Below are 24,721 nucleotides of genomic sequence, written 5' to 3'. Positions count from 1 at the left end.
AAACTTTCTTGCCATGAGCAGAAGCCACAGACAGCTCAGGGCCGGCAGGAAGCTTGGCTTACTCCATCACCCAGGCAACCAAACCTCCTGCTTGCTCCAGCTCCGTGGCTGCCGGCTGCCATCTTGGTTGGGCTAATTTGCATATAGTTGCTCTGAGTGTCTGGTGGGCATGGCTTAGGTCATTGTAAAGGTACGGTCAATTAGCAACTTTTTCTTTTATTAGTGTAGATTATACCTAATTATCATAATCTAATATTTACTTATCATTTTATATTATCCAAGAAAAGATGAGTAAGCCACAGTCCTACCCTCAAGGAACTTACAAGGTAAATGCATATGCAGTTGAAGGACTGGGTAGTATGGTAGAAGTGCATAAAAAAGTGACTAAAGTAAAATGTTAAAGAGTTTACAGGAGGAAAATGATCCTCTTTCCTTTGAGTCATCATGAAAGATTTCATGGAAAAAGGTAGTAGATGTACCTCTCTAAGGTTTAATTTTAAAATGAAGAAACCAAAAAAAAATAAAGAAAGAAAGAAGGAAAAGACATATGTATCAATGGAAATAATAATAATATCTCACATTTATTAAGTGTTAACTATATGTCTAATACTGCGATAATTGCTTTACATGTACTAACTCATTTAATCCTTACAACCCCTTATCAGGTAGGTTCCATACTTTCTGCATTTTACAGGTAAAGCAACTGAGGTTAAATGCTCACAGAACTAGTCAGTTTACCCATTCTGAAGTCTATTTCCAGTTGCTTATAGGCATTACTAAGTCAGTAAAAATAGATTCTCATCTGACTCAAGACTAAGCTTCATTGCTAACTCCCCCATTTCTTTCCCCATTCCTCCAGTATACCTGCTTTGGAGAAATCATTGACTCTTCTGTCACAATCCATCACTTATCAATCTGTGGGAATTCTCCTTTTGCAGTCTCTTTTAAATTTACTTCTTCCTCTTCATTCCCATAGCCATTATAGATAATAATCCAAATCCTTAGTGTCTTATTTTTAGCTTAGTATCAAAACCTTACACCAATCTACGTATTTCTTTAACAAGCATTTATTGTATCTCCAAAAACATGCTGAGCAATTGGAGATACAAGATGAATAAAACATGCTTCCTGCACTCAGAGAATAAAATTGATAGGCATACAGGGTGGGTAAAAGTAATTTTACACTTGTGAGTACACAAAACACAGTTTATTGTTGTATTATTATTTCTTAATTATTGTATTATTTATGCATATTATCTGTCTTCTTCTTATTATTACTATTGTTACCATTTCATATCCTTACTTATAATTTATCTTTTAGGTAATCATGGTATGTAATTTAACCTACTTTTGCTCTTGTACATAAAAATTAAGTAAGTATAGCAGGATTAAGGGTTGAGGTATGAGGAGAAGGGAAACAAACAAGTGTTCCAGGTAGTCAGCCGTGGAGACTGTGCCATCTTGAGTGGCTGTTACTGGAAGAGTATACACCTAAAGACACTGCATTCAGAGATCAGCTGCTAACCTGGAAACACCAGATCTGGGACAGCGCGACTACATGAAGCCCTGCTTCTTCTCACGGAAAGGTCAGGCTTTGCCTGAAGGTACGGTTTACAATTCAGGTTGGGGAGAGGAACGTGCACGGGGAAGTCTGCGCCCCACAAAGTCCGCGGCCTTTGGGGCTAGTGTGATCCGAGAGTGTGGAAGGGCTCCCACAGGGCTGCTGGCAGAAGGGAATGCTAAAAATAAGCCCATAGCTGGACTGGATGCAAAAAGGCAAACTCGGATTTTGCCAGTGTGCTGGCTGCTTGGTGCCGGGGGAGAGAGGGCGTGTGAAGGAGACTTCTCTACAGAGCTGGAAGGTGGAGGGTTGCGAATTCATGCAACTTCAACTTCCCAGGCTCTTGTTTTTCTCTCCTCCCCATAAATCTTTGCCTTTGATTATTAAACCCAGTGCATGGGATTGCCCACTTGGGGACACTCTCAGAGACTACAGGGGAAAGTTGTTTTTGTGAAAACTGGGAAACAGAGAGGGGAGTAAAGATTAAAGAACCAGCTCTGGGCAGTGGACTTTCCCAAACCAGTTTTAAGTACGATACAGAGAAAATAAATCCTAACTACTGGATAGAGAGGACTGATAGCCTCGGAGGTCAATCCAGACACACTGCCACCCAGAGGCAGAGCCACGAACTGATTCTTCTGTAAATACAAATACAGGCAATCTGGGAAACAAATACGGCCTACTTTAAAATCAGGACTGTGGTTTACAACACGGAGGAACAGTGTATCGCAGGGAAATTCAACACTCTCCTGAATATCTGGCAGGACTAAGGCGTGCCAGACAGAAGAGTAGAAGAAATGAAGGACCTTCACTACTGCACATTTTTATTTATTTTTTATTTTTTGATTATTCTTTTTTCACCTTTTAATTAAGAAAACATTTTTTTCTTTTTTCATCACCTGATTTTACCCTTTTAATTACTACACTGTTATTTTTAACCAGTATTATTACTACTACCATTTTACCATTTTTTAAAGTGTCATTTTATTTTTTCTTTATTTTATTTTGGGATTAGTGTTCTACATTCTATTTTCATCATTCCTTTAGCATCATTTTTCTCTACCTCAATGTTACCTTTATGCCAAAACTCTCTTCCTCACTTTTCCCCTTTTGTTGTCCTGTTTCTCTTACCCCATTCCTGCTTTAGATTTTCCCTATTCCTTCTTTTTATCCCCTGTCAAAATTTCACCCTACTTATATATCCAATTTCCAATCCCCTGCTCTAAATCCATGCACATCTCTCCCTTATCTTTCTTCACTATCCAAATTTTTTTCTTTCTTGTTATTTTGTTGTTGTTTGCTTGATTGTTGAGTATATGGGCGGTTTTTATACTTGTTTGTGAGGTTGTTTTGTTTTTTCTTTTTTATATTTCTGTTGGTTGTTTTATTTCCTCTTTTCTCTCCTTTTTTTTCCCCTTTTTCCTTTTCTGGTTATTTTTGTGCCTCTGTTTTCACTTGCCTCGCTTGATGTTAGTAGTTGTTTGTAGTTTGCACTCATCTCCAGGGATCTGTTGCTGGAATTTGTTGGAATTAGTAGCAGTTCTATCGGAGTTTTCTCCCCTTATAAATAGTCTCTTCCCCTCTTAAATTTCATTCTCTTTCTGTTCTCTCACCCCCCCCTTTTCCCAATTTCATTTTTGCACTCCTTTTTTTCCTTTTTCTCTTTTATCTTTTTCTCTTCTTTCTTCCTTATCCCCTAATTCTCTTTGCTGGGGTAGTCACCTTTGTTTGGGGGTATTAATATCGTGAATACATTTGTGTTCAGTGTTTTGTACATTGTGCCTGGTTGTGTTGTATTTTGTGCCTTTAAATCAACACAGCAGAGAGAGAACTACATAACCAAATACCTGGAGAAGAGAGATCATGGGGAGACCAAGAACCAGCCTGCATATGAAAGAAAAACAGGCATCACCAGAAAAGGAAGTAAACGAAATGGAGGCAATGGAGGCAAGCAACCTGTCAGAGAAAGAATTCAGAGAAATGGTCATAAGGTGGATGAGAAGAATGGAAGACAAATTCAACAATATGTGTAAGAACCAAGAGGAAATGAAAAATGACATCACTGCTATAAAGAACACAATAGAAAGCATCAACAGTAGTCTAGAAGAAACAGAGCACCGCATCAGTGAGCTAGAAGACAAGGTAGGAAAAAGTACTCAAGCAGAGCAGCTTCTACAAAAAAAAAAATTAAAAAGCAGGAGGAGAGCCTGAGAGAACTCTGGGACAACACGAAACAAAACAACATCTGCATAATAGGGATGCCAGAGGGAGAGGAACCTTAGCAAGGAATAGAAAACTTATTTGAAAAAATAATGACAGAAAACTTCCCTGATATAGGGGAGAAAAAACTCACACAAATCCATGAAGCTCACAGAATCCCAAACAAAATGAACCCCAAAAGACCGATGCCAAGGCACATTATAATTAAATTGGCAAACACCAACGACAAAGCAAGAATCTTAAAAGCAGCCAGAGAGAGACAGAAAGTCACCTACAAAGGAGCCCCCATCAGACTGGTGACTGATTTCTCAACAGAAACACATAAGGGAAGAAGGGAATGGAATGAAATATATAAAGTCATGCAAAGGAAGGGTCTGAATCCAAGAATACTGTACCCAGCAATGCTATCGATCAATTTGAGGGTGAAATCAGGTGCTTCACAGACAAAAAAAAAAAGGACTTTGGGAGTTTATTGCACCAAACCAGCAATGCAAGAAATGCTAAAGGGTCTGCTATAAAAAGAAAAAATAGGAAACAAAGAAAGAACACAATGGTAAAGAATAAAAATGGCGACTAACAAGTATCTATCAATAATAACTTTAAATGTAAATGGATTAAATGCCCCAATCAAAAGACATAGGGTAACTGAGTAGACAAGAAAACATAACCCATATATCTGCTGTCTTCAGGAAACCCACCTCAGAAAAAAAAGGCACACACAGACTGATGGTGAAGGGATCGAAAAAGGTTTTCAGGCGAATGGAAATGAAAAAAAAAGCTGGGGTAGAAATACTTATATCTGACAAATTAGATCTCAAATTGAAGGACATAAAAAGAGATAAAGAAGGCCATTTCATAATACTAAAGGGAGAAATCCAACAAGAAGAAATAACTCTGGTAAACATATACGCACCCAATATAGGAGCACCGAAATACATAAGAAATCTTCTGGAGGAGATCAAGGGAGAGATTGACAACAATACAATCATAGTAGGAAACTTTAACACCCCACTATCACCATTGGACAAATCCTCTAAACAAAAAATCAGCAAAGAAACATCAATCCTAAATGACTCACTAGATGAGATGGAATTAATTGACCTCTTCAGAAAATTTCATCCCAAAGCCACAGAATATACATTCTTCTCAAGTGCACAAGGGGCATTTACAAAGATAGACCATATATTGGGTCACAGACAAAGTCTCTTCAAAAAGAAAATTGAAATCATATCAAGCATCTTCTCAGTTCACGATGGCATAAAACTGGAAATCAACTACAATAAAAACAATCAAAAAAATCAAACACATGGAGACTAAATAGCATGCTATTAAACAATGACTGGATTACCAAAGAGATCAAAGAAGAAATAAAAAACATCATGGCAACAAACGACGATGAAAACACAAAATCCAAAACTTATGGGACACAGCAAAAGCAGTCCTGAGAGGGAAGTTCATAGCTCTATAAGCCTATGGCAATAAATAAGAAACAATGACAATAAATCACCTAACCCTACAACTCAAAGAGTTCGAAAGAGAGCAACAAGAAAAGCCCAGTGTAAGCAGAAGGAAGGAAATAATAAAGATCAGAGCAGAGATAAACGACATAGAGACCAAAAAAAAAAAAATACAAAAGATCAACAAAACCAAGAGCTGGTTCTTTGAAAGGATAAACAAGATTGATGAACCTCTAGCCAGGCTCACCAAGAAACAGAGAGAGAGGACCCAAATAAACAAAATCAGAAATAAAAGAGGAGAAATAACAACAGACCCCATAGAAATACAAAGGATTGTTAGAAATTATTATGAACAACTCTACTCCAACAAACTAGACAACCTGGAGGAAATGGACATAGTCCTAGAAAAATACAACCTTCCAAATCTTAATCAGGAAGAACCTAAAAATCTCAATAGGCCAATAACTATGGAAGAAATTGAAGCAGTCATCAAAAAGCTCCCAGCAATCAAAAGCCCATGGCCATACAGCTTCACAGGAGAGTTTTACCAAACATTCAAGGAAGAACTAAAAATTATCCTCCTCAGACTATTCCAAAAAAATTAAGAGGAAGGACCACTTCCAAGCTCACTCTATGCAGCCAGCATCACCCTAATACCAAAACCAAACAAAGACAACACAATGAAACAGAATTACAGGCCAATATCCCTCATGCCAAAATCCTCAAAAAAATCCTAGCAAATCGGATCCAGCAGTACATCAGAAAGATCATACACCATGACCAAGTTGAATTTATCCCAGGGATGCAAGGATGGTACATTATCTGCAAATCAATAAACGTAATACATCACATAAACAAATTGAGAGATAAAAACCACATAGTCATATCAATTGATGCAGAAAAAACATTTGACAAAATCCAACACCCTTTCTTGATAAAAACTCTCAGCAAGATAGGAATAGAAGGATTATACCTCAACATAATAAAAGCCATATATGACAAACCCACAGCCAACATCATAATCAATGGGCAAAAACTAAAACCAGGAACCAAGATGGCGGCGATATAGGCAGACGTGTCCCAGGTCGTGTCCCGGAGCAAATGGAAGCTGAAGCTAGTAACACTCACACCGAATTGGCGAAATTGCTCAGCTGGTGAGAGGGTTTGCAGCCGGGAAGAGCAGAACTCCCCTGGTAAGGTAAAAAAAAAACCAGGGATTTGGGCAGGAAAGTTTGCCAGACCTCTGAGCCCAGAGAGTCGGAGGGAGACCGCGTGGCAGACAGCCGCGTCCCTTGGGACAGGCACAGCCCCTGACGGGGGAAAGGAGAACTGCGGGATTCCTGGCGCCGCCAGGGAAATTGAGAGCTGGGTTCTGTGATCACGGAGGACTGAGCCTAAAGGGGGCAGCCTGAAGAGCTGACCTGACCATGCAGTCCCGGTAAGAGAAGAAGCTTACAGAAACCAAGCCTTCCCCGTTTCCGCGGCCAGCATTTGTTTGTTTGTTTACACTGAATCCTGTTCATGGGACATTTCGGATACAGACACTCACCTGTGCTGAAGAGAGGGAGAGTGTGCTGAGGAGTGGAATCTGGGGAGAGACTGGGGAAAGAGGGGGAGCCGGGAGAGGTGGTAGTGAATTGAGTGCTGAGACACCCCTGAGGCCAGGACTGGGGCAGCCACCCGCTCCTGAGGGTGAGTCTCCTCCCCCCAGCCCCCAGGCAAGGAGCACAGCCACACCCAGATTCCACCCTGAACGAGATCAAGGATTAAGATAACCTGATCAGTCCCTGGGAGTTAACAGGGTCTGGCCTATAGGGGGATTTTCAATCCCAGCAACAACATAGCGCCAGTAACTAACTACTACGCAGTCAGCTCTGGGCAGTGAACTTCCACTCGACAGAGAGGCCCTATAGCCTCAGAGGCCAACCCCAGAACACTGCCACCCAGAGGCTGACCCACAAACTGACTCTTTGCTAAACACAAAATAAGGCAGTCTGGGAAATAAATGCGGCATGCTTTAAAATAAGGACTGTGGTTTACAACACAGAGGAACAGTATATCGCAGGGAATCTCAACACTCTCCTGAATACCTGGAAGGTCTAAGGCGAGCCACACTGAAGAATAGAAGAAACGAAGGACATTCACTACTGCAATTTTTTTTTCTTTTTTCACTTTTTAACTAAGAAACCAATTTTTTTTTTATTTTTTTTTCTGTTCTTTTTTTTTTTTTTCTTCTTTTTCCATCACCTGATTTTACCCTTTTAATTACTACCTTCTTATTTTTAACCAGTATTATTACTGCTACCATTTTACCATTTTTTAAAGTGCCATTTTATTTTTTCTTTATTTTATTTTGGGATTAGTGTTCACCATTCTATTTTCATCGTTATATTATTGGTTGTTTCTAGTTTGTATTCATATCCAGGGAGCTGTTGCTGGAATTTGTTGGGATTAATGGCTGTTCTATAGGAGTATTCTCCTCATATAAAAAGTCTCTTCCCCTCTTCCACTTCATTCTCTCTTTTCGCTCTTTTTCTTTTCTTTTCTTTTCTCGCTTTTATTTTCCCCCTTCCTTTTTCCCAATTTCATTTTTGCACTCCCTTTTTTTGGTCCCTACTTTTCTTTTCCTTTCTCTCTTTTATCTTTTTCTCTTCCTTCTTCCTTATCCCCTAATTCTCTTAATTCAGGTGGTCACCTTTACTTGGGGTTATTAATATCGTAAATATATTTGTGTATAGTGCCTGGTACGTGGTGCCTTGTTGTGTTGTATTTTGTGCCTTTAAATCAACGCAGCAGATCCAAGCAACAGCAACCTCCTGAGCACCACATCCTCTGCTGAGGAACAGCAGCTGTACGTGAAACCTCGCCCCACCAGCCAGAAGAGCCACCACAGCTGTGAACAGCACCCACCAGAGGAGCTGCTGACAACTGAAGAGCAGCTGCTACCGCAACCGCCCGAAGAGCAACCACAGACCAAGGAGTCACTGCCACCAAGGGAGCAACCACTGAACAACTCAACGTCTAGATATGTCATTGAGATCAAACATGGGTAGACAAAGAAACCCCCAAAGGAAAGAGAAGGAGGACTCTCCAGAAAAGCAGCTAAGTAATACAGAGGCATGCAACATGACAGATAAAGAATTCAGAATAAGGATCCTAGAGTGCATAAACCGGATGGAGGAAAAAATCGACAACCTCTTCAAGAAGCAAGAAGAAACAGATGAAAAAATCGATAACATATGGAAGAAGCTAGAAGAAACAGATGAAAAAATCGATAACATATGGAAGAAGCTAGAAGAAACAGATGAAAAAATCAACAACCTAAGTAAGACCCAAGAGGAAATGAAGAGTGATATAGCTGCAATGAAAAACTCCATTGAAAGTATCAACAGTAGACTAGGAGAAGCAGAGGACCGAATAAGTGAATTAGAAGACAAGGAAGCAAAACACACCCAAAATGTACTGCAATTGGAGAAAAAAATTAAAAGACAGGAGGAGAGCCTAAGGGAGCTTTGGGACAACATGAAACGAAACAACATACGAATAATAGGAGTACCAGAACAACAGAAGGATGAACAAGGATTAGAAAACCTACTCGAAGAAATAATATCAGAAAACTTTCCTGAGGTGGGGAAGAAAAAAGTCACACAAGCCCAGAGAGTCCCAAACAAGGTGAACCCGAAAAGACCCACACCAAGACACATCATAATCACCATGGCAAATGTTCAGGACAAAGAGAGAATCTTACAGGCTGCAAGAGAGAGACGGAAAGTTACATACAAGGGATCTCCCATTAGATTGTCAAATGACTTCTCAACAGAAACACATCAGGCAAGAAAAGAATGGACTGAAATTTACAAAGTGATGCAAAGCAAAGGACTGAATCCAAGAATACTCTATCCAGCAAGGCTATCATTCAAACTTGAAGGGGAAATAAGAAGCTTCACAGACAAAAAAAGGCTAAGGGAGTTTGTCACCACCAAGCCAGCATTGCAAGGAATGCTAAAGGGACTGATATAAAAATAAGAAATAAAAAGCTCAGAAAGAAAACAGCCACACACAAAAAGAAATGGCTACAAACAAGTACCTTTCAATAATAACTTTAAACGTAAACGGACTAAATGCTCCAACCAAAAGACATCGAGTGGCTGAATGGATAAAAAAACATGACCCATACATCTGCTGTCTACAAGAAACCCACCTCATTAGAAGGGACTCACACAGACTCAAAGTGAAAGGATGGAAAAATATCTTTCAGGCAAATGGAAAGGAAAAGAAAGCTGGGGTAGCAATACTTATATCGGACAAAATAGACCTCAAAGTGAAGGCCTTAACAAGAGATAAGGAAGGCCACTTCATAATACTAAAGGGATCAATACAACAAGAAGATATAACCCTGGTAAACATATATGCACCCAATGTAGGAGCACCCAAATTCATAAAAAAACTCCTGGAAAATATCAAAGGAGAGATCGACAACAATACAATCATAGTAGGGGACTTTAATACACCATTGACAGCACTGGATAAGTCCTATAGACAAACAACCAGCAAAGATATAGCAATCCTAAATGATTCACTAGATCAGATGGACTTAATAGACATCTTCAGAACACTTCACCCCAAAGCCAGAGAATATACGTTCTTCTCAGGTGCTCATGGGACATATTCAAAAATAGACCACATACTGGGTCACAAGCAAAGTATCCCCAAATTCAAGAAGATTGAAATCATAAAAAGCGTCTTCGCAGACCACGATGGCATAATACTAGAAATAAACTACAATAAAAACAACCCAAAATACTCAAACACCTGGAAGCTGAATAGCATGCTATTAAATATTGATTGGGTTACCAATGAGATCAAAGAAGAAATTAAAAACATCCTGGAACCTAATGACAATGAAAACACAACAATCCAAAACCTATGGGACACATTGAAAGCAGTCCTGAGAGGGAAGTTTATAGCTCTACAGGCCTATCTCAAAAAACAAGAAAAAATGGTAGTAAATCATCTAACTCTACAACTCAAAGAATTAGAAAGAGAGCAACAAGAAAACCCCAGAGTGAGCAGAAGGAAGGAGATAATAAAGATTAGAGCAGAAATAAATGACATAGAGACCAAAAAAACAATACAGAAAATCAATGAAACCAAGAGCTGGTTCTTTGAAAGGATAAACAAGATTTATAAACCTCTAGCCAGACTCACCAAGAAGCAGAGAGAGAGGACCCAAATAAATAAAATCAGAAACGATAGAGGCGAAATAACAACAGACCCCACAGAAATACAAATGATTGTTAAAAAATACTATGGACAGCTCTACTCCAACAAACTAGACAACCTGGAGGAAATGGACAAATTCCTAGAAAAATACAACATTCCAAAACTCAATCAGGAAGAATCTAAAAATCTCAACAGGCCAATAACTATGGAAGAAATTGAAGCAGTCATCAAAAAGCTTCCATCAAACAAAAGCCCAGGACCAGATGGCTTCACAGGGGAGTTTTACCAAACATTCAAGGAAGAACTAAAACCTATCCTCCTCAGACTACTACAAAAAATTCAAGAGGAAGGAACACTTCCAAGCTCATTCTATGAAGCCAGCATCACCCTAATACCAAAACCAGGTAAAGACAACACAATGAAAGAGAATTACAGGCCTATATCCCTCATGAACATAGATGCCAAAATCCTCAACAAAATCTTAGCATATCGGATCCAGCAGTACATCAGAAAGATCATACACCATGACCAAGTAGGATTTATCCCAGGGATGCAAGGATGGTACAATATCCGCAAATCAATAAACGTGATACATCACATAAACAAATTGAAAGAAAAAAACCACATGGTCATATCAATTGATGCAGAAAAAGCATTTGACAAAATTCAACACCCATTTTTGATAAAAACTCTCAGCAAGGTGGGAGTAGAAGGATCATACCTCAACATAATAAAAGCCATATATGACAGGCCCACAGCCAACATCATACTCAATGGACAAAAACTAACACCATTTCCCCTAAGAACAGGAACAAGACAGGGATGCCCCCTCTCACCACTCCTGTTCAACATAGTACTGGAAGTGTTAGCCATTGCAATTCGGCAAGAAGAAGAAATAAAAGGCATCCAAATTGGAAAAGAGGAAGTAAAACTGTCCTTATTTGCAGACGACATGATATTATACATACAAAACCCTAGAGATTCCATCAAAAAGCTACTAGACTTAATACATGAATTTGGCAATGTAGCAGGATACAAAATTAACCCCAAGAAATCTGAGGCATTTCTATATACCAATAGTGAACTTTCAGAAAGAGAGGTTATAAAAACAATCCCGTTTACCATTGCACCAAAAAAATTAAGCTACCTAGGAATAAACTTAACTAAAGAGGTAAAAGACCTCTACTCAGAAAACTACAGGACGTTGAAAAAAGACATAGAGGAAGACATAAACAGATGGAAGAACATACCGTGTTCATGGATTGGTAGAATCAACATCATTAAAATGTCCATACTACCCAAAGCAATCTATAAATTCAACGCACTTCCCATTAAAATACCAACAGCATACTTCAGAGATCTAGAACGAACTTTCCAAAAATTCATCTGGAATAAAAGAAGACCCCGAATAGCTGCAGCAATCCTGAAAAAGAACAAAGTAGGTGGGATCTCAATACCAGATATCAAGTTGTATTACAAAGCCACTGTTCTCAAAACTGCCTGGTACTGGCACAAGAATAGGCATATAGATCAATGGAATAGAATAGAGAGCCCAGAAATCGGCCCGAACCAATATGCTCAATTAATATTTGACAAAGGAGGCAAGAACATACAATGGAGCCAAGATAGTCTCTTCAATAAATGGTGTTGGGAAAATTGGACAGATATATGCAAGAAAATGAAACTAGACCACCAACTTACACCATACACAAAAATAAACTCAAAATGGATAAAGGACTTAAATGTACGACAGGATACCATAAAAATTCTAGAAGAATCCAAAGGCAAGAAAATCTCAGACATATGCCGAAGCAATTTCTTCACTGATACAGCTCCTAGGGCACTTGAAACTAAAGAAAAAATGAACAAATGGGACTACATCAAAATAAAAAGCTTCTGCACAGCAAAAGAAACCATCAACAAAACAACGAGAAAACCCACTGTGTGGGAAAACATATTTGCCAATGACATATCTGATAAGGGCCTAATCTCCAAAATTTATAGGGAACTCATACAACTTAACAAAAGAAAGATAAACAATCCAATCAAAAAATGGGCAAAGGACCTAAATAGACACCTTTCAAAAGAGGACATCCAGAAAGCCAAGAGACATATGAAAACATGCTCAAAGTCACTAATCATCCGAGAGATGCAAATCAAAACAGCAATGAGGTACCATCTCACACCTGTCAGACTGGCTATCATCAACAAATCAACAAACGACAAGTGCTGGAGAGGATGTGGAGAAAAAGGAACACTTGTGCACTGCTGGTGGGAATGCAGACTGGTGCAGCCACTATGGAAGATAGTATGGAGTTTCCTTAAAAAACTGAAAATGGAACTCCCATTTGACCCTGTGATCCCACTTCTAGGAATATATCCCAAGAAACCAGAAACACCAATCAGAAAGGATATATGCACCCCTATGTTCATAGCAGCACAATTCACCATAGCTAAGATCTGGAAACAGCCTAAGTGCCCATCAGTAGATGAATGGATTAGAAAACTGTGGTACATCTACACGATGGAATACTATGCTGCTGTAAAAAGGAAGGAACTCTTACCATTTGCAACGTCATGGATGGAACTGGAGAGCATTATGCTAAGTGAAATAAGCCAGTCAATAAAGGAAAAATACCACATGATCTCACTCATTCGTGGACAATAGAGACCATTATAAACTTTTGAACAACAATAGATACAGAGGCAGAGCTGCCTCAAACAGATTGTCGAGCTGCAGCGGGAAGGCCGGGGAGGGTTGGGGGGCAGGAGGTAGGGGGGTAAGATATCAACTAAAGGACTTGTATGCATGCATATAAGCATAACCAATGGACATAAGACACTGGGTGATAGGGGAGGCTAGGGGACTGTCTAGGGCGGGGGGATAAAATGGATACATATGTAATACCCTTTGTAATACTTTAAGCAATAAAAATAAATTAAAAAAAAAAAAAAAAAAAAAAAAAAAAAAAAAAAAAAAACTAAAACCATTCCCCCTAAGAACAGGAACAAGACAGGGATGCCCCCTCTCACCACTCCTGTTCAACATAGTACTGGAAGTACTAGCCATTGCAATCCAACAAGAAGAAGAAATAAAAGGCATCCAAATTCAAAAAGAAGAAATGAAACTGTCCTTATTTGCAGATGACATGATACTGTACATAGAGAACCCTAAAGACTCCATCAAAAAATTATTAGACTTAATAAATGAATTTGGCAATATAGCAGGATACAAAATTAATACCAAGAAATCTATGGCATTTCTTTACACCAATAGTGAACTTACAGAAAATGAGACTAAAAGAGCAATCCCATTTACCATCGCATCAAAAAAATTAAGATATCTAGGAATAAACTTAACTAAGGAGGAAAAAGACTTATACGCAAAAAACTACAGGACACTGAAAAAAGAGATAGAGGAAGACTTAAACAGATGGAAGAACATACCATGTTCATGGATTGGTAGAATCAACATCATCAAAATGTCCATACTACCCCTGGGTACTTCCAAGAACAAGTAGCAGCCATCTGCAGGTCACTTTGTAGGTCATGCCACGTAGCCCCAGAACCAGCACACCCAGTGGACAGCTTCAGACCATATCTAAGTATCACCTAACCACCTCCTCCACAAGTGACACACTGATAGGGTGGGCTCAGTGGGCACCAGAGCCTTACTGAAGTAAGTCCTGCTCCATGCGGTGGACCCCTGCACAGCTGGTACTTCAGGGTGGTAGAAGCAAGTTCTTGCAGTTAATCAACCTGGGGGTAAATCCCTCCCCTTGATCTACCAATAGCAATCAAGGCTTTACTATAACAGGAGGGTGCACACAGGCCATATGAGGGATGCATCTGGAGTGCCCATCTCAGGTGAATTGGGAAGGCTGTGCCACTGAATCCTATAGAATGCCTGCTGCATCAGGCCATTCTACCAAGACATAGACATGAAGCAGCTCTTCCTAATACCTAGAAACAAACACAAAGAGGCTGCCAAAATGAGGAGACAAAGAAACATGTCCGAAATGAAAGAAAACAAAACTCTAGAAAGATAACTAAGCAAAATGGAGACAAACAATCTACTAGATGCAGAGTTCAAAACACTGGTTATAATGATATTCAATGAACTTAGGCATGGAGTAGATAGACTTAGAGAGAATTTCATCAGCATAAAAAGGACATGCAAACAATAAAAAAAGACCCAGACAGAAATGAAGGATATACTAACTGAAATGAAGACTGATGTACAGGGAATCAACAGTTGAGAAGATGAAGCTGAGAATCAAAACGGCGACTTGGAATATAAAGAAGCAAAAAACACCCAATCAGAACAGCAAAAAGAAAAAACAATTTTAAGAAATGATGATAGTGTAAGGAGGCTCTGGGACAACTTTAAATGTACCAACATTTGCATCAAGGGATGCTAGAAGGAGAAAAGAGAAAGGAAGAAATTGAAATCCTATATGAAAAAATAATGACAGAAAATGTCCCTAACCTGGTGAAGGAAATAAGCATGCAGGTCCAGGAAGTGTAAAGAGTCCTAAACAATGTGAACCCAAAGTCACCCACACCAAGACACATCATAATTAAAATGCAAAAGATTAAAGACAATATTCAGACCTTGTAACATAGAAACCCACACCTGAAACCTATATGTTCATGTTGACCAATGCAACCACAATAAATAAATAAATAAATAAATAAATAATTAAATAAATAAATAAATAGAGGGGATCTTAAAAGCATCAAGAAAAAAGAAAAAAAAAGCATCAAGATAAAAGGAGTTAGGTACCTACATGGGATTGCCCATAAGAGTGGCAGCTGATTTCTCAACAGAAATTTTGCAGGCTAGAAGGGAGTGGCAAGAAATATTCAAAGTGATGAAAAGCAAGGACCTTTAACCAAGGTTGCTCTAATAAAAGGACAGATGAAGAACTTCCCAGACAAGAAAAAGATAAAAGAGTTCATCACCACCAAACCAGTATTACATGAAATGTTAAAGGGTCTTCTTTAAGAAGAAGAGGAATAAAAAGATTAAAAAATATGAACAATAAAATGGCAATAAATACAAATCTATCAACAATTGAGTTTAAAAAAATAAATGCACAAGCAGAACATAAACAGACTCGTGATTACAGAGAACAATTTTCATAAATTGACAATAAAAAAGGCAGGAGATTTACATTTTCAATATTTTAAATAATTGATTGATTATTTCCTCTAAGTAATGATAACATGTTATTCCACAGACTACTCACCATATAAACATCATTCTAGAATATCCAATTAAACATTTATTCCATTCTTATAAAGACTTCAACATTAAAATAAAATAGAAAAAGAAATCTTTGCTCTGTGTTCAAAGCAAGTCAATGTACTCCCATTCTTCTCATCCCACTTTCCTATATAAGAATATTATCAGACACCATAACTTTAAACTACCTAACAGCTTGCACTCAAACTTGAGAGAGGGATTATGGGTTTTCTTAGAAAGGTTAAGTGACAGAAAGAAATCTGTCCATTTTCAGTTCCTGAACATGCTTACTACTTTAACAGAGATTTTTTTTTCCTTTTTTTACTAAAGACATTACTAGCTTTCACTTTTCCAGATGATTAAAAAATCTCTGCAACACTTCTAACCTGCATTAAATGAGATCTAATGGATTAAGATACAAGTAGTCTTTCTTGTATGTCATGTTGGAAACCTTTCACGAGCATTGGAAAACCCCTGATATAAAAGTAACCAAGGGGTGCCAATGATGAAAGACTTTGTTGCCATGGTGTCATCTCATAAATCATCAATTATTGTCTGTTATTATGAATGTGACAGCCACATACTGTCATAAAGGGATTTGCATTTTCGTCTAGTTTTAAGATTTTTTTTCAAGACATCAATTGCTTTGTAAAAGAAATGTCATGACAACGTTGGAACATTTTAAGCTTGTTATGGAGTTTTCAAGCATTCATTTGGACTTTGTCAGTTCGGCATTTTGGCATCCCAACCTCCTCTGCATTATTAAATAGTTTATTTTTATAGTTCACAAACATAAGTATATAGCATAATAGGCTCAACCCAATAGAAGCAATGGAACTCTTTTGGTTGGTATGACAACCTAAACGGAACAATTTCCTGTCACTGTTTTAAAGAGGCACTCTCATGTGGCCCTAAATACTAAGTACAAACACAAGCCGTTTGCTAACATGTTCGGTTTGCAGATTAAAGCACTTCATGCCTAATTTATCATTTAATACGTCCTCCTACATGTTTAGTGTGGCACAGAATGAATAATAACTTCACTTGCTTACAAAATTTTCCAACATAATTTCACTAATTATTTTCGCAGTTGCTGAAATTTTGCTGCACTGCTACAAATTCAGTAAACTCAAAGGATATGCAAAGTGCAAGGAAAGATTCCTAAATGTAATTTCTGGATTAGGTTTGAAATGTTTGCTTAAATTTCTTTCCTATAAATGCCTATTTTAAAGATGATTATATGTTACCTAGGAAAGTTGCAAAATTTTCAAGAACATATGTGGAATAATGTCTTGTCTCACAATCTATTCATTTCAATTAAATAAAGAAGTAATATATTTGGTTAAAACATGCAATAAATAATTTAGCAAAGGTACCAGTTGATACTCTAAATGGGAAATCTATTTTTTTCAAAGCAGAAGATTCAGGGGGAAATAGTAAATCCATCAGGCAATACAGACATAGTACTATTGTATACTCTAACATTAAGCTTTCCCTTTCCCTTCTCCATACACACACACACATTTTATACAAGCCTTAAAGGCTATACTTCATCTTTTGAGGGGGAAGAGAACATGGAGGTGGGGAGAATTTCTAACTATCCCAGAGTGTGAGCAAGAGCTACAAATTGTTAAAATCTTTGAAGAATGTGTACCTCTAACCAACACCTGTGAAAATGTTAGGATACCATTATCACATACAGAGGTTATTGTTTTCGTGTGTGTGTTTAATTAAAGCACTTCTATTTTCCAGGTTAATTAAATACATGATGGGATAGCTTCACTAGTGGTATCGTTATGATTTAAATATTAAGAAAGGAAAGACCCCTAAACTGGACTTGCCTATTTTCTCACCAACTAACCCACAAGCCTAGAATCTGACATAAATATATTTACAATTTCCAAAGCTGAATGGTTTCTTCCTAGACTTCAAATAATCACGTAGCATTTTTAGGGAGGTTGTCAATTTATCAAAATCAAATATAATAAACATGCTTCAGTTGATTTTCTAAAACGAGAAGCTGGAACATAGAAAGTTTACCTCTGGGAATGCCTGCAGAATGCATTGTTTTATAGGGGATTAAGCAAAATGGATGATGTGAGGTCTTTGTTTCCGTTACTATCTGGACGCTACTATTCCCACCAAAATAAATTGCTTAACAGGGCCTGCCCTATCACCCTCATCACAGCTCTACAAATTATAAGTCCAAAGAAAGTAAAAATCCTGTAGTTCTGGTCTCCTGTGGTTGCACAGGAAGGAACGATAAAGTGCTCCCAACTGCTTCTCAATCCAGCAGCAGTAGCCTTAACACTCTAAAGGCCCCATAGGCCTTCTGACAGCCTGTGCTCACAGGTGTTCCTCTCTTTCAAGCACCCACTCAGTGACTCTGCAGCAGGAATTTTACCTCACCGCAGTGTCAGAGTGAAAGCTCCAGTGCCCTTATTTCAAAAGGAAATCTGGTCAGCTTGAAGCAATAAAACCTAATCTGAATGCAGCCAGTCATTGGCTGGAAGCACTTGCTCCTAAATTCAAAAACAATTTAAAAAATGTCATAAGCTGCTATATAGCACTTGGAGAGAAATAAAACATAATGTAAGTATTAGTAATATAATTCAATTGCTCAATAAATATTTATTGAATGCTAAATGTCAGTAATATATGCTAGATACAAGAGACAACAGTGGTCAGCAAAATAAAGGCATGGTGCCCCACCTACATTATGCTTATTAAATTACCACAGCATTTTAGCATTTCCAAAAAATTCTTACATACATTTGCTCATTTTTTTTGTTATTCACAACAACCTTGTGAGAGACATTCATAATTCCATTTTATGGATAAAAAACAGAGACTTATAGATGTGAAGTAATTTGTTTATAATCCTAGAGCTATTTGTTGCTTCACTGAGGGATTAAGCACAAGCTTTCTGACTACAGATTCAGAACTCTTACCACCATAGTAGCATTTCCAAAGGTATGTTGCATGGACTACCAGTTCTCTGAACAAAATATTCCCTTTAATCAAAAAAGACAGAGAAATCTCTTCTCTTATAGATTCATAGAGCAAATTTAAACTTTATAGGCTATAAGACAAATTTATTTAAATTTGATGAACAATTTTTTTTATTAACCTTATGTTTCTCAAAACTATTCTACCCCAAAACATCTCTGTGGGTGGAAAAATGAATACAGGGTGGTTCAGGAACTTGTGACAAACTAGTATAATGGATGCACAGTTGGGCGTGTGGAGGCTACAGAAAGGATATATGTTAGAGAGTTGCATAGTACATTTCTAAATCTAAGCATGACCATGAAGGTGTGTGTCTGTAGAAGACCAAGAGGCTTTTTATTCTCTTCTCACTAGATGTTATTAAATGGGCAGAAATGTTTGGAGAGAATAAGGTCTATGTACATTATCAGAATGATGAAAAATTTAGGATGCCAGCAAACAAATGGAACTGAGAGAATTCCTTTGACCCCCTTTCTCAGCCACCTCTAACACTTGCTCAGCATTGAGAAGTTCAAATCTTCCTCTAACCACAACTTCACTTAATGGCTGATTCTAGAACTAGGGTAGAAATTACACCAGATGAGCCTGGAGCATCTTATAGTGTTAAAAAGTAAGAAAGTGCTTTAAAAAATCCACAATCATGGAGTCATGTAAAGGTATACAGGGACCAGCTGAAAGATTTCCTAATAGCCAAAGCTGAGAAAATGTAAGCAGTAAAATAAATATTGCAGTACTGGATTATAACTCAAAGTATAAAACAAATACAATGAGTTCATACTGAAATAAATGATTAAATAAATAGATAAACAAATGGAGAAGAGATAAATCTACTGTGTAGAAAAATTCAAAATGATTTCTGAAGATACTCTGCCCTTAAGAATATGAAGCATAACTCTCCACCACTTAATTGTGGGGAGCACATAGTGACTTCCTTCCAAAAACTTCCCAAAAGCATATTATAGATAGAAGGGAGGAGTCACTTCATAGTGGATAAAACTGACAAACACTACAGGACACATGTGATCAAGGTCAACATCAAGAATAAGTCATGATAAGGTGTATCCTTAATATGATTTGATGAAAATGGCACTTTATCTCTGTGGTTTTCTTCCAAAAAACAAATTTAATAATAATAAAAACACCAGACAAATCCCAGTTGAGGGCCATTCTACAAATACCTGACCTATACTCCTCAAAATTGTCAAGATCATTCAAAACAAGGAAAATCTTAAAAACTGCCATAGCGAAAAGGAGTCTAAGGAGACATGCTGGCTATATGTAAAGTGGTATCCTACATCCTGGAACAATAAAAAGGGTATTAGGGAAAAACTGACGGAGTCTGAGCAAAGTATAAACTTTAGTTAATAGCAGTATATCAATATTGTGTCATTAATTGTGACAAATTGATTCATTAATTGTATGTTAACAACAGGGAAAGTGGCTACAGTGTACATGGGAAGTTTCTGTAAATATTTGTGCCTTTTTTGTCTGTAAAGCTAAAGCTTTTTCTAAAATAAGTTCACTAGTCAAAACCACTGCCTCTAATAATCTTTGTGCCAAGCCCAATTTTATAAAAAGTGATTTATCTCTATATGAATTGGAGTGCAACTTAGTTACAAAAATCACAAGCAATGATTTTTGAAAAGGAAGCGTTAGACAAAATAAAGAAAGCACAATTTTTAATGCAACAAAAGAGTAAAATGTGTATATACAATTTTTAAATGGGCTGCCTCAACCAGATGTCCCAATCCCTTCATGTAATGTTTTTAATACAATGGGTACTTTATTGCCAAGTGTAAATCATTATTAAAAAATAAAACCACGGGGAGTCGCTCAAGATGGTGGTGTAGATAAATGTCATACTCAAATCCTCCCACAAACACGTCAAAATTACAACTAAACTAAAGAACAACCATCACTCAGAACTGTCTGAAATCTAGCTGAACATAAGCCTTCAAATTAAGGATATAAATAAAAAGCTACATTGAGACTGGTAGAAGGGGCAGAAACATAGAAAAAGCTGGTCCTATCAGTGATGGCGAACCTTTTGAGTTCGGCGTGTCAGCATTTTGAAAAACCCTAACTTAACTCTGGTGCCGTGTCACATATAGAATTTTTTTGATATTTGCAACCATAGTAAAACAAAGACTTATATTTTTTATATTTATTTTATATATTTAAATGCCATTTAACAAAAAAAAATCAACCAAAAAATGAGTTCGTGTGTCACCTCTGACACACGTGTCATAGGTTCGCCATCACTGACCTATACCCATTGAAAGAGATACCTTGGCTGTGGAGGTTCCCCATGAGGAGTGAGGGGTCTTAACCCCACACCAGGTTGCTCAGCCCAGAGTTCCAGTGCCAAGAAGAGAAGTCCCCATAACTCCTGACCATAAAAATCAGCAGGGATGAAGGCTGAGTGAGATAGAGGGCTGTTGGAGTCCCAGGCAGTCTTCTTAAAGGGTTAGCACGTGTAGTTACTCTGACTCACTCACTCTGAGCTCCGTTGCTGGACTGGCAGCTTAAAAGACACTAGGGACATATGGGGAAAACTGAATTGTCTGGCTTCAAGTAGAAGGCTGGAAGTGCAGCTTTCTCCCAGACAGAAGTGCTGGGAGAGTCCATTGTCCTTTTCTGAGCCCTTCCTCCACAGAGGCAGCAGGCGGACACCCTATGTGTGTCTCCATAAACCTGGCTAAAGGAGTTCATTGCCACCAAACCAGTATTCCATGAAATCTTAAGCGTCTTGAAGAAGAAGAAGGAGGAGGAGGAGGAGGAGGAGGAGGAGGAGGAGGAGGAGGAGGAGGAGGAGGAGAGGAGGAGAAGAAGAAGAAGAAGAAGAAGAAGAAGAAGAAGAAGAAGAAGAAGAAGAAGAAGAAGAAGAAGAAGAAGAAGAAGAAGAGATAAAAATGTGAATAATAAAATGGCAATAACTACATATCTACCAATAATTACTTTAAATACAAATGGATAAAATGCTCCAATCAAAAGACATATGGAGGCTGAATGGATAACAAAACAAGAGACCTACATAATATACTGTCTACAAGAGAAGCACTTCAGATTGAAAGACACACACAGACTGAAGTAAAGGGACAGAAAAAGATATTTTGTGAAAATTTAAACAAGCAAACAAAGGAAAATCTGGGGTACCAATACTTATACTGAACCTAATAGACTTTAAAATAAAGGCTATATACAAGACAAAAAAGGAACAAGAAATTACACTCTGGGTCTTTATCCAAAGAAACGCAAAACACTAAATCGAAAGGACATATGCATCCATATGTTCACTGCAGTGCTACTTACAATAGAAAATATATGGAAGCAACCTAAGTGACCATCAGTAGATGAATAATGAAGAAGTGGTGCATATATACAGTGGAATATGACTCAGCCATAAAAAATGAATGAAATCTTACCATCTGCAACATGATGGATAGACAAGGTATTGTGCAGAGTGAAATAAGTGAGATAATAGAAGACAAATGGTATATGATTTCACTTATATGTGGAATTTAAAGAACAATATAAATGAACAAACAGAAACAGACTCATAGATACAGAGAACAGACTGATAGCTGCCAGATGACAAGGGGTTTGGGGGACTGGGTGAAAAAGGTGAAAGATTAAGAAGTACAAATTAGTAATTACAGAATAGTCATGGGGATGTAAAATACAACATAGGGAATATAGTCAATCCTATCTAATAAAAGAGAAACATGGTAATTGGTGTATGACCGCTACCCTTCCCATTGGCTAATCAGCGAGATATGCAAATTAACTGCAAGCCAAGATGGCAGCCGGCAGCCAGACAGCTTGAAACTAACATGAGGCTTGCTTGCTTCAGTGACGGAGGACTCCAACGTTCCCCGACTGCCTTGCAGGCCTCTGAGCTTGCAGTTTAAGAAAAATTGTAACAAATATAGAAGCTAAACAAAACCCCAGAAACCTGCTTTCAGTGAGCCTGGGATCTCAGAGCTGGAGTTATACATTGTTTCAATTATAGAACTGAAACAAACCAGATACCTTCTTTCAGCAGCAGAGGCCTCAGAGCTGGAGCCAAGCCTCAGAGCTAAAGCTGGCCCAGAATAAAAAAGAAAAGAAAAAAAGGAGCAGTTGGGAGCTTCAGTCGGCCTGAAAACAGCCCTCAGCCCCTCACCCAGACTGCCCAGGCACCCCAGTGGGGACCCCCACCCTGAAGGGTGTGTGACCAGCTGCAAACAGCCATCATCCCCTCACCCAGGCAGGCCAGGCACCCCGTGGGGACCCCCACCCTGATCCAGGACACCCTTCAGGGCAAACCAGCTGGCCCCCACCCATGCACCAGGCCTCTATCCTATATTGTAAAAGGGTAATATGCCTCCCAGCACCGGGATCAGCGGAGCCAAGAGGCCTACCGGCACCGGGATCAGCATGACAGGGGGCAGCGCCCAAACCCCATGATCGCCCTGCAGCTCTGTGTGTGACAGGGGGCGGGGCCACAACCTCCCTATCCACCCTGCCCTGTTCCTGACAGGGGAAGGCGCCCCAACCCCCTGATCAGCCCTGCTCTGTGCCTGAAAAGGGGGAGCTCCCCAACCCCCTGATTGCCCTGTGGCTCTGTGTGTGACAGGGTGCGGCGCCCCAACACCCCCCCCCACGGGCCCTGCTCTGTGTGTGACGGGGTAGAGCCATAACCTCCCCATCGGCCCTGCCCTGAGTGTGACAGAGGGCGGTGCCCCAACTCCCTTATTGGCCCTACTCTGTGAGTGACAGGGGGGAGCTCCCCAACCCCCTGATTGACCCTGCTCTGTGCATGACAGGGTACAGAGCCCCAACACCCCTGATGGGCCCTGCCTTGAGTGTGACAGGGGGCCATGCCCCAACCCCCCAATCAGCCCTACCCTGAGCGTGACTGAGGGTGGCATCGCAACCTCCCAATCTGCCCTGCTCTGTGCATGACAGGGGAAGGCGCCCCAACTCCCCAATCGGCCCTGCTCTGAGCCTGACCAGGGGCTGCACCTAGGGTTTGGGCCTGCCCTCTGCCACCCAGGCGTGGGCCTAAGCCAGCAGGTCGTTATCTCTCGAGGGCTCCCAGACTGTGAGAGGGCACAGGCCAGTCTGAGGGACCCCCCTCCTCCCCAAGTGCACAAATTTTTGTGCACCAGGCCTCTAGTTATATTATAATAACTATGTATGCTATCAGATGGGTACTAGATTTATCAGGTGACCACTTAGTAAGTTATATATTATCTGATCACTGAGCTGCACAACTGAAACTTATATAATGTTTAATGTCAATGGTAATTGAAAAATAAAAAAATTAAAGTAAAAAATAATAAAAATAATGAAATACTGTCCTTTGTGACACCATAGATAAATCTGGAGGTCATTATACTAAGTGTAAAAAAATGAAACCACTATCTTTTTTTTGCATTTTCTTTTTAAAAAATATATCTTTATTGTTGAAAGTAATACAGATGTCCCCCATTGAGCCCTCCTCCATGCCCCAGACCCCCCAGGCCTTCACCACACTATTCTCTATATCCGTGGGTTACATATATAAATTCTCTGGTTAATCTTTCTCCATCCACTCACCCCCACCTTCCCTCTAAGATTCCTCAGTCTGTTCCATGCTTCTATGTCTCCAGATCAGTGTTTCTCAACCTGTGGGTCGCGACCCCTTTGGGGGTCGAACGACCCTTTCACAGGGGTCGCCTAAATACATCCTGCATATCAGATATTTACATTAAGATTCATAACAGTAGCAAAATTACAGTTATGAAGTAGCAACAAAAAAATTTTTATGGTTGGGGAGTCACCACGACATGAGGAATTGTATTAAAGGGTCGCATCATTAGGAAGGTTGAGAATCACTAGAGTCTAGATCTATATTGTTGATCTGTTTATTTTGTTCATTAGATTCTACATGTGAATGAGATTATGTGAAACTTGAAAAAAATGCTCAGTTACTAATCATCAAAGAGATGCAAACTAAAACAACAATGAGGTATCACT

The 24,721-nt window shown here is 39.0% G+C and overlaps 1 protein-coding gene across 1 annotated transcript in view; it reads right to left on the bottom strand.

The window, feature by feature from the left end:
- Nucleotides 1-24,721, bottom strand: part of DACH2 (dachshund family transcription factor 2) — a 745,051-nt gene that overhangs the window by 496,529 nt on the left and 223,801 nt on the right. The window lies entirely within an intron of this gene.

Source organism: Myotis daubentonii, chromosome X, assembly GCF_963259705.1.
Source record: "Myotis daubentonii chromosome X, mMyoDau2.1, whole genome shotgun sequence".
Taxonomy (NCBI): domain Eukaryota; kingdom Metazoa; phylum Chordata; class Mammalia; order Chiroptera; family Vespertilionidae; genus Myotis; species Myotis daubentonii.
Note: the sequence above shows the minus strand (reverse complement) of the source record. Positions and strands in the feature narration are given on the sequence as shown.